Raw genomic sequence first — 10,138 nt, 5'->3', positions numbered from 1 at the left:
ATACATCATTTCCCATGTAACTTATGCAGTTTTCTTCTCAAAATTCCTATGATTTTTCCTTCTCCCTAATCTAGGAAAAGCATCTAAATTAAACATGTATTATTTAAATTTCTCTACTTTCCTAAAATTTACAGGTTAACAAAGTTCGTGCTACCATTCATTCTAGTATAACTGTCGTGTTCACTGAGAATTTTTACATTTTAAAGGTTGTGATCTTTCATTCTTTGTGGTATGATGTAATTTATTGTAGTAATATCCTGCATTTTTGAAAATGAGCTCTTTTGTAATTCACATATTACAGGTGAACTCATTTAATAGATTTTAAATATTCAAGAAATGGACTTTTTAAAAAAATAAATAAATTTTAATGTTTCACATTAGTCTGTAATTTTCTACTCTTTGATCATCTAATATTGAGAATTCATTTATCCTTTTTCAGGTGTCATTTTTGTAATTTAGTTAACCTGATATTGTGACTGTGAATTTTATAAGATTTCATTTTAATCATGCAAAATTTTTATAAAATTTTATAGCTAAGCTAGTTTCAGATATTGATATATATTTTGCAGTTTGGATATAATATACTTACAATTAGAGAATTATTATTATTTTTTTTTTTCACTTTTGAAGAATTGTTGAATGGCTGCCTTGTGCTTTATAGAATTTTGCTAGCAGCTGGCTCGCTAGTTATTTATAACTAGAGATATTTAATCTATTTTGTTATAGATATCAGAGAATTAGATTTTTATAAGCTGTGAGAAAGGGTTTTCACTTGGGTTTATTTTAAATGAATGTAAAATTGATCAGTTTTAAAGCATGGATATCAAACAATATACTATTTGCATGCCAACTGGACCATTTTATATTAAAAATACATTTTCAGTCTAGAAACCAAGAGAAAAAGTATGTAACAAACTGTTGGTATTGTTTATTTTAGAAATAGTAACACACACACACACACAAGAATAAAATATATATAAAAATGTATAGTCAATTTCAGTTTTCTCAATTGACGACATCTGTTCAACTCTGAAACAGTTGAGTATAAACTTTAAAATGTATTGTATATCTGAAGCTTCATATGAGCTTATGAAATATTAGGAAGACACCAGATCTGATGCTTAATTTTGTAACTCTTTGATTTTAATTCTGTGAATCATCTGGGCTTGCCTTTGAGGTATGTGGATTCATATCCTCCTCAGAAATACCATATAATTTTAAAAGCATTTTGTTTTAATTGGTTGTTTTAAATAAATTTAACTGTCATGTCAAAGCTGAAACAAAAGCTAGTTTGATGAGAATTTATAAGTGTAATATGAAAAGAGGCTATTGCTTCTTGTAATTGTCAAAAGCAAATGCAAAATTTATTCATACATTTGTTTTATACACTAGTTATCTTGAAACCCTGATTACTATTTTTTTTTTTTTTTTTTTGCTAATATCCTTTAAATGTGTGTGTATATAAAAAAGAGAAGTGCTTTAAAGCATAAATTATCTGGATGATTAGTGTCAGTATTTGTTCCAATACTGTTGTCTCCTATGCTGTTGTTTTTAGTATATACAATCCTTGTAATAGTTCAGAATCAAACATATGACATGCTCTGTGATAACAGATTCTATTATTAATATGTCTGAATTTAAGAATTTTGTTATTAATTGTGCAGCATTCATTCCATTTTAATGCTTATAGGGGAAGGTTGCTTTGGTCATACTTTTGAATAGTAGTAGTAGGTCCCAAAAAAAAAAAAAAAAAAAGTTCTTTAAAAATTCATGGTATACAAATTAGCAGTTTAAATTTAATTAAGTATATAGATTGACCAATATGTATTTTTAATCAAATCAATGAAATACGGAGGAAAAAAAAACAATTTTTCAAAAACACAATTAGGATGAAAAATGTGAAATTCTTAATCTTTGAAGTTTTGCTTGATGTTTTTTCTTATCATTTGAAACCCTAATGTATTCTTCATGCATCCTTTTAATATAGGATCATATGCTGAATCATAACTTTCTTTTTTTATATAAAACAATACTATATGTGTACACTTCCACAGTAACTGGCAAACCTTTTAAGGCATCTCACTTTAGCTTAGGCCCCTTTTTGTTTCATTTTTAATGTCTTGTAATCAGTCGTAAGTCAAAGTACTTTAAAAAAAAAAAACTTGTAGTCTTTTTTTTTTTTTTTTCTTTCTTTCTTTCTTTCTTTGTGACAGTTGTTACTGCCTTGATAGTTGAGAAAGTTATTCTATAGGTTTGGTAACCTTAGCCCTAAGAGTTCGCCTACATGCACATACTGAAGACATTGGTTTTTGAGATATACCACTTACTGAGGGTGTTGATCCTTGAGAGAGAGAGAGAGAGAGAGAGAGAGAGAGAGAGAGAGAGATCCATTAATCCAGCATGACTAATACCATGCCAGGATGGGTTTGAAATCATTGCTTTGTGGCTTCAGTAAAATAAATAGATAATAGTTTGAAAAGGGAGCTGTATCCAGAATTCCCCTTTCAAACAGATTTGATGTCTGTAACATGTATGTTGCACATGCAGGCAATGGCAGCATCATCATATTACTATCATTGGCATTTTTATCTCTCTCAATTCCTCTATCTTAAAATGAAGGTATATATTCCCACCTGCATTTGATGCAATAAAAAAAAAGTAGTTGTGCCCCCTTTTTCTCAACATGAAATCCGTCCTGCTGGATGCTTAACTTTTGGAGTAATAACTGTAAATAGTTGATAGATCTGTTTAATCACAGTTATTTGTTGCTGTTGTTATAGTAGTCTTATCAGTTGTTTCCTTTAATATGTCAAAAAATTCATTAATCCTTTTTGCAGTTGCAGCCAGAAGCTTTAATCTTAAATCTGGTTGTCTCCTCATAACCCACAATGCCACTCCTTCCCAGCTGATCCTCTCGCTTATTAAAATGATTGTGCAGGTTATTGTTTTGCTATTTGAAAAGTTAATATTCACATGTCTTCAGCAGTGAGACCAAATAACCATCTTTCTATTTTCACAATGTGCTTTATTAATTATTGCTCTGCTTTATCTGTTAAATCATTCATTCTTCCCAAAATTTTTGTATTTGATAGCATAAGATAACAGTTTATATTTGGGGACTAAATTCTCCCTGCTAAATTGAGACCCATATCTCCATTTTTAACAGAGGATGGAGCCTGACTCATATGCTCTTCCTTCCACTAGCTATAAAAACTTATTTACTCTTTCTCAAAGATTTAAATACCAATTTATTTTTTAAAATAAATAAGGAGATAATGAACTATATTAAACATACAAAATTTGCATAAGTAAGTTATATAACTGTATTAAATTTTATGCCATCTGAAGTTTCTGAATAATTGCATTACTGGCTGTTAGTTTGATTTTTATAAATTTCTTTCAATTGGCTACTGATATTGTAGGAAACTGAAATTGGTCTATTCTAGATAATTAGCTATTTTGTATTAGACATGTTGTTAACTCAGTAGAAAACATAGTTTAATTCAATGAAAAGTATTGATATTTTGTAATATATTTTACATTTGGACTCTAGTAATATATCAGGAGCTTGCTTTTCAATTCTTACATGTTGCTACTTCTAGAATGACAACTACCATTTCACAGCCTCATAGTGATAATTAACAATAGTTTATAGCCAGATAGTGGCTTAATGTTTTTGACAGTGGTGTTAACTGGTGATCTATTCTTGTCAGTTCAACCATGGCAACGTTCCCTTATAGAAACTTTCTCAACACTTTTTTTTGTGTAATATTTATCAATTAGCATTTTTTAAGAGCATTATTAATCTTGGTTATTAGTACTTTAAGTTGAAGGTTATCTTGTATGAAATGTAGTATTTAAATTAAGAAACTCTCACTGCATATGAAAAACTTAGTCATTTAACAAAGGTTAAAGTAAAACTTGTTTGTTAAGGGCAGCTGACATTCCCCAAGACCTGCTGCCAGATTTTATTAGGACACAGTGCCCTAAGAAATTCTGGCAGTAGGTACAGAGGAGACAACTGTTCATAATAACCATGTAGATTATATTTTAATCTTTCTGTTAAATTTAAACTAGAAAATTAAAATTCAAGTCATTCTTTTTTTGTAGAGAGAGAGAGAGAGAGAGAGAGAGAGAGTTCTAGGTTTAACTAGTTAATTAATAACCTTAGTTAATTTTAATATCACTTGGACTGTTTACCCTTCATAACAAGCATTGTAATTCCTGTTGCTGTGATCACAAAAGCAAAAACTCTGAAATGACAATGAACACTTCTTGATATAGTATGCAGTTATATTGAAATAAATGCTGTTTTATCCTGTTTATGGTTACAACACTGGTCATGGTGTTTTAACTAATAATAAAGGGGAATAAATTATGATTGTTTAGCAAACCAATATATAATTTATTAGAAGAGTAAGAAATGAACAAAGTACTGTTCACTTCTTACTCTTCTTAAAAATTATTTCATTTTTATTTTACTCCTCCAGCCTTTGTTATATAGCATACTATGTTACATTCATTCTTTCATTCATTGTTAGATTTTTATATACAAGTGTTTCAGCTAGTTGTGTGGCTTGTACCAATCATACCATATATACACTAAAAAAAAAAAAAAAAAAAAAAACAATCCTCCAAACTTGGATCACTGGTAGCAGAATATAAAGTTACTGACTATAATTCTTAAATGCAAAGCTGAAAGCCTGTTTGAGGGTTCTCAGTGCATATGGCTTCACATAGCAAGTGCCTCAGCTGCAAGTACAAGGCTTACACAAAGTTGACATTGACAGATTAAACAACAAATGCTGAAGTAGTAAAAAAAAAAAAAATACATAGTGTTTCTAACTTTCACAAGTGCCAAAATATGTAGGGGAGACTTGCAAATTTGATATATTATTTTAACAATACCATATCAGGCTAATTTTTTGCATATTATTAATGGTAGAAATACATAAATTATAGGCCAATATCAAAGTCGTGAAGAAATTTACCATTTCCTTCATATGCTCTTCCCTCCCCTTCCCTAAATAAAATGGAAGAGAATTTACACAAAATATGCTTTGGGTCCAGATGACTTATAATTTTCTAAAAAAACATTTGTCAGAATCATGTCCCACACACTGGATAGAATGATATTAACAGGTTTTGGAAATACTCAAATGTTTTGTTATAATAACTTCTTCAAGAAGTAACTTTCCACTGATCTAAAGAAATTTTTCAATATTATATCATTTATATATAAATGATATAATATTGAACACACCTAAACACCAAATATTGAAGAATTGTCGACATTTAAATTGAACCCTGAAGACTAATTTCAAAAGCATATGAAGGGAGGTTTTTCTAGAAAACAAAGAAGCAAAAGAATGTATGTGTGCAGAGCAGCACCAAATTTAGTCTCCAGTGACACATTATATATCATTAAATTCAGAGAACTTTTTTTGCATTCAGAAAATGGTTGCAAGTCTCATGTATTCAATGAATTTTATAAGCATGTATGAAAAGGGTCTTTTAAAACATTATACATGCTACAGGCACTCCCTGGCTTAAGTAATACTCGACTTACGGAAATTCGACTTTATGTAAGTTTTTGCCAGCCGGTGCAAACTTAAAAAAAAAATTGTGGAAACTTATTTTGCATCCTGTAGGAATAAATGGAGGTATCGTAATGTGAGCCTAATAAAACTTTTTTTTTTTTTTTTTTTTTGCAATTCATTCCAAGACCTCGGAAGTTGAAATTTTCGCTATATAACTAAGCTATTTATCTCTCTAAAAGGCCATTTTTTATAATGGAATGCTACCCTTTCATCGTTATCATTTGTTCCTTTATAAGAATCAATTTTGAACAGATTTATTGATATTTTTCTAAAGAATATTTCTGGAGGTCACAACCATAAAACAATTTGCACTTTCCAGTTTATTGGGCTTTTCTGTTAGCAAAATCTATTATAAAACAGGTAGTAAACTGTCTTATTGCATTTGCGATATTATTGATAACTGGAATTGTGTGGGTTTTTACTTTATGGTATTATGGTGAAATGAGTTCCCCTTTACTTGTATAAAAATCTTAAGTCATAAAAAACAAATTTTCAAAATCTTTTCTTCATTCCTATTTACTTATTACAATGGTGAAGGGAAAGGGACCAACAGAAAGCACAAGTGCTGGCAGTGCTTGGTTATGAAACAAAATTGATTTAGAAATGATGATTAAGAGAAGTACAAAGCAGGACAAAGTTTGTCATCTATTGCACGGAATTAGGTCTTGCTGCTTCAACAGTGAATACTATTTTAAGGGACGGTGCACGTATAAAAGAACATGTTAAAGGATCAACACATTTAAGATCAACAGTGATCACAAAACAATGTTCAGGTGTTTAATGATATCGAAAATGGAAAAGCTATTAATATGGATGGAAAATCAGCTTCAGAAGCAAGTTCACATGAGTCCAATGGCCATTTACGCAAAAGTATTTATGAAGATATTAAGGATAAGTATGGTGAACCCCAAGCCAAGTTTGTGGCAAACAACGAGTGGTTTAATAGGTTCAAGAATCAAGATGGTTTCGACTGGTGTTGAAATTTCCAGTGCTGATTCTGCAACTGCAGAGAAATTTTTTTGATGTGTTAGAAAAAACCCCTTCAAAATTTCCACAGCGGTGTGCTTATCAGCTGGAGAGTTAATTCTGGCAATGATGCTCGACAGGTAAAACTTTATGCCTGTCTCCTCTCTCTTTTTGTAATTTTGTACACTTTTGAAATTTTTTCTGTACATAATAAAAAAATTTAATAAATAATTCTATTTACATGTTTGCCCAACATTTCTTTTTTGCTTCAATCGAATTCAGCATGCATAATTGAGTGCTGCTTAAGCATTTAGGGAAATTGACTTGCATAGTTCTGCGGAACCCAAACCTTACGTAAGTTGGGGAGTGGCTGTATATTTATCTACATATATATGTCCAATATTGGGATATGAAAAATATGCATGTGTGAATAAAAAGACTGACTAGATCTGAGTGAAAGAAGGACAACTGGTTTTATTACAATTTATACAAAGAACAAATTACTTGTTACTACAAGTTTCTACTAACTTTGTGAATGGAAATATTTGAAAGTTGTTTTTTTGCACCAGTGAGTGGTGAAACTGTTTTAATTCTGTTTGGTATAATAACATTACTTGTTGTAATTGTTTAGTTATAATGAATATCTAAAATTGAATAAGGTTTAACATGGCTTGTTCATTGTTTGAAGGTGCAAAATCTTTGTATCTACTGCAGTAGAATATTGTGATGTTTACAGTTTAAATGTCTATGAATAGGTTTTAAAAGAACTTTTTTTTCCTTTTTTTTTCTTATAACCGTTTGTAAAAAGTGCTCCCAAAGTTTAAGTCAAGGAAAGTCACTCGAGAAACTTATAGGACAAAGTTTGAGTGACTTCATATATATCCAAAATTTCAGTGTACTGGAAATTTTATAATTATTATATTTGTCTATTTATTAATATAGTGTTGATGTGTGTACAATGGCTGTTCTACGAAACACATTTAAGTTTAAAGGAGCCATTTAATTTGCAAAATTTGAGCATTACTAATAGAAATTTTTTTAAGAGGAGAAAAATTTCAATTTGCTCAGCTTCTTACTAACCTTTACTTAACTTATTTGACAATTTTGAATCCTAAAGACAGATGTGTTGAAATTTATTTAAATTTTTTCACTGTATTTTGTTGTCTTGAAGGGGGGAAAAAATCATAGGCTGCTTACCTAATTTTTTTTCTTGTGTAGAAACTGAGAGCTGTTATGTTTTAATGCACAAATTCTTGTTAAGAATCAAAGGACTATATTCTGTAAGGATTGCAATTCCCTCCATGTAAAAACTAAACATTAAATTTTTATTAATAAAGCTCTTTGTCCTTTGTTGTTTACGAGTTAGCACTACTGTGATGTTCAAGGCATTTTCATTGTGTTAATTGATTGAACAAAGACCAAACATTTAAATTGTATCAAGTTGGGAAGAAAATCAAGTGAAACCTATGAATTGGTAAAACAAGTGTGTTGTAACAATGCCCTGATTTTAATTTTTTTTCACCAATTTGCAAGATTTTCAGATGGTTGTGAGGATCTGGTAGAAGACAGTTGTGTATGTTCCATAATGCTTCTGATCCCAAAAATGTTCAAAAAATTCATGCATTGATTTTACTTTAACAGAGAAACAATCTGACAAAGATTTGGGCAAGTAGAACTGCTTTAGATTTGTTTCATGCTGTTTGACTAATGAACAAAAGCTGTTCTGACTCAAAGCATGCAAAGAACTCATTCAAGCTGTTGATGATTACCACCTCTTTGCTCAGTTCAGTCATAACAGTTAAAAAGTTATGGTGTTTTGAATACAATCCACAAATAGACAAGGTATGAAGTGATAATCAACATGGTCTTTGAGAATTTTATTTTCAAAAAAGAAAAAACCCAAGTGATATTTGCTTTTTTCAAAAGCAAAGTAATAATAATGCACAAAGAATTTGTTCCACCAGGTAAGGCAATGAATAAGTATTGCAGTACTTAAGATCTAACTTATCAACCCTCAAAATGATGGTTGATATGCTAGATATAAAAAATGAGACAATTTGCCAATTTCTGCATGAAGATTTAGGCAAAAGGTAGATCTATGCAAAATTTGTGCTGCACAGCCTCACCGATGAGATGCGATGAAGGATGTCATTATACAAATACTTCATCTATACTAGTCAAGACAATTCTAATTTCCTCTGTTGTATTGTCACTGGAGATGAGCATTAGGTGTTTCAGTTTTACCCAGAAACAAAACATCCAAGCATGCAGTGAACTTCAAAATATTACCAAGGTCCAGAAATATAGTTAGGGAAGGATGTTACATGGTTGTTTTCCCATTAAGATTATTACTATATTTAATACCACCCTTATACAACGTGAAATTAATATAGTTAATTAAGCTGTTCACCTAAACTACTATACATTAAGGTATCATTTTGGGTATCTTACCGATACCCATCATCATGCTGTTGGGGGAAAAAAATAGAAGGGTTACAAATTTGAATACAATTAGTTATCAATATTATGATTACAATTGCCATTATTATCATTACAATTATGAGTTGCAAATAAACTATTCTAAGTTTGGATTATTGTTACAATAGAACCAGATATTAAATTAGGTAAACACAAAGAGATTAAATTCTTACCTGCTGACAGACCCCTCTTGCCAATGCTCCCAGAAACCTGATGTGCATTGGCAAGAGGTGCTGCCAGCAGTTAATTTATAGGTGAGGAATTAATTCCCAATAGCCAATAGAATTGTACTAGGTTTTTATTCTAGATCTTGAACATCAGGGTTGGTGTGCAGGCTGGTTCTGGTGGTCTGGAAGGGGTTGTAAAAAAAAAAAAAAAAAAAGGTAAAGTGCAGCCATTATCAACCCACTGCAGGATGGAAGCCTCCTCAACAATTCATGCTGAGGGAAATGGATCATAATCTGCCACGCTGGTCCAGTGCGGGTTGGCAGATCGACCGTATTCAGCAGTCAGGGGCTTGAACCCCGGGTCTACTCAAGGAGCGTTTGCTACTGCACTCCCGGCCTTAAGGGGTTGTATGTGAGAGCTACTCCTCCGTACAACTGGCCTATTTTCTTTACCTGGTTTCTCATTTCTTCTATTTTCTTATTAAAAAGATAAATATTGCAGTCTGAACATGACTCCGTTTTCTGTTGATAGCTGAGGCTCCGAATGTTTTTATGAGAAAGACTTCTTTGAATTTCCTTCTGTTGTTATTGCCTATCTGTAGAAAAGAATCTTGTGTTCTTGAAATCCCAAGTGTCAATGCGGTGCAAAGAATGGACTGTTGGACTTTAGAACTCTTCCATATTGTACATCTTTTTTGTGCTCTTTGATTCTGCATTGTAGATGTCTGTATGATTCTCCTATATACGTACCCCCACACCTACATTCTATTTTATAGATAGGACCTCTAGGATTGTTGGGGTTGTTGGACTGTTGTTTTATGATCTGCTTGATGGAAGCTGAACTTTAAAAAAAAAAAAAAAAAAAGGTGAGGATACCAAATTTCTTGGCTTCTTTAGCTATTTTCGTGCTGACTGATGGTATGTACG

The sequence above is a fragment of the Mastigoproctus giganteus genome, chromosome 8, assembly GCF_048544385.1.
Source record: "Mastigoproctus giganteus isolate SK-2022 chromosome 8, ASM4854438v1, whole genome shotgun sequence".
NCBI classification, from domain to species: domain Eukaryota; kingdom Metazoa; phylum Arthropoda; class Arachnida; order Uropygi; family Thelyphonidae; genus Mastigoproctus; species Mastigoproctus giganteus.
The sequence above is the reverse complement of the archived record's forward strand: the minus strand, read 5'-3'. Positions refer to the sequence as shown.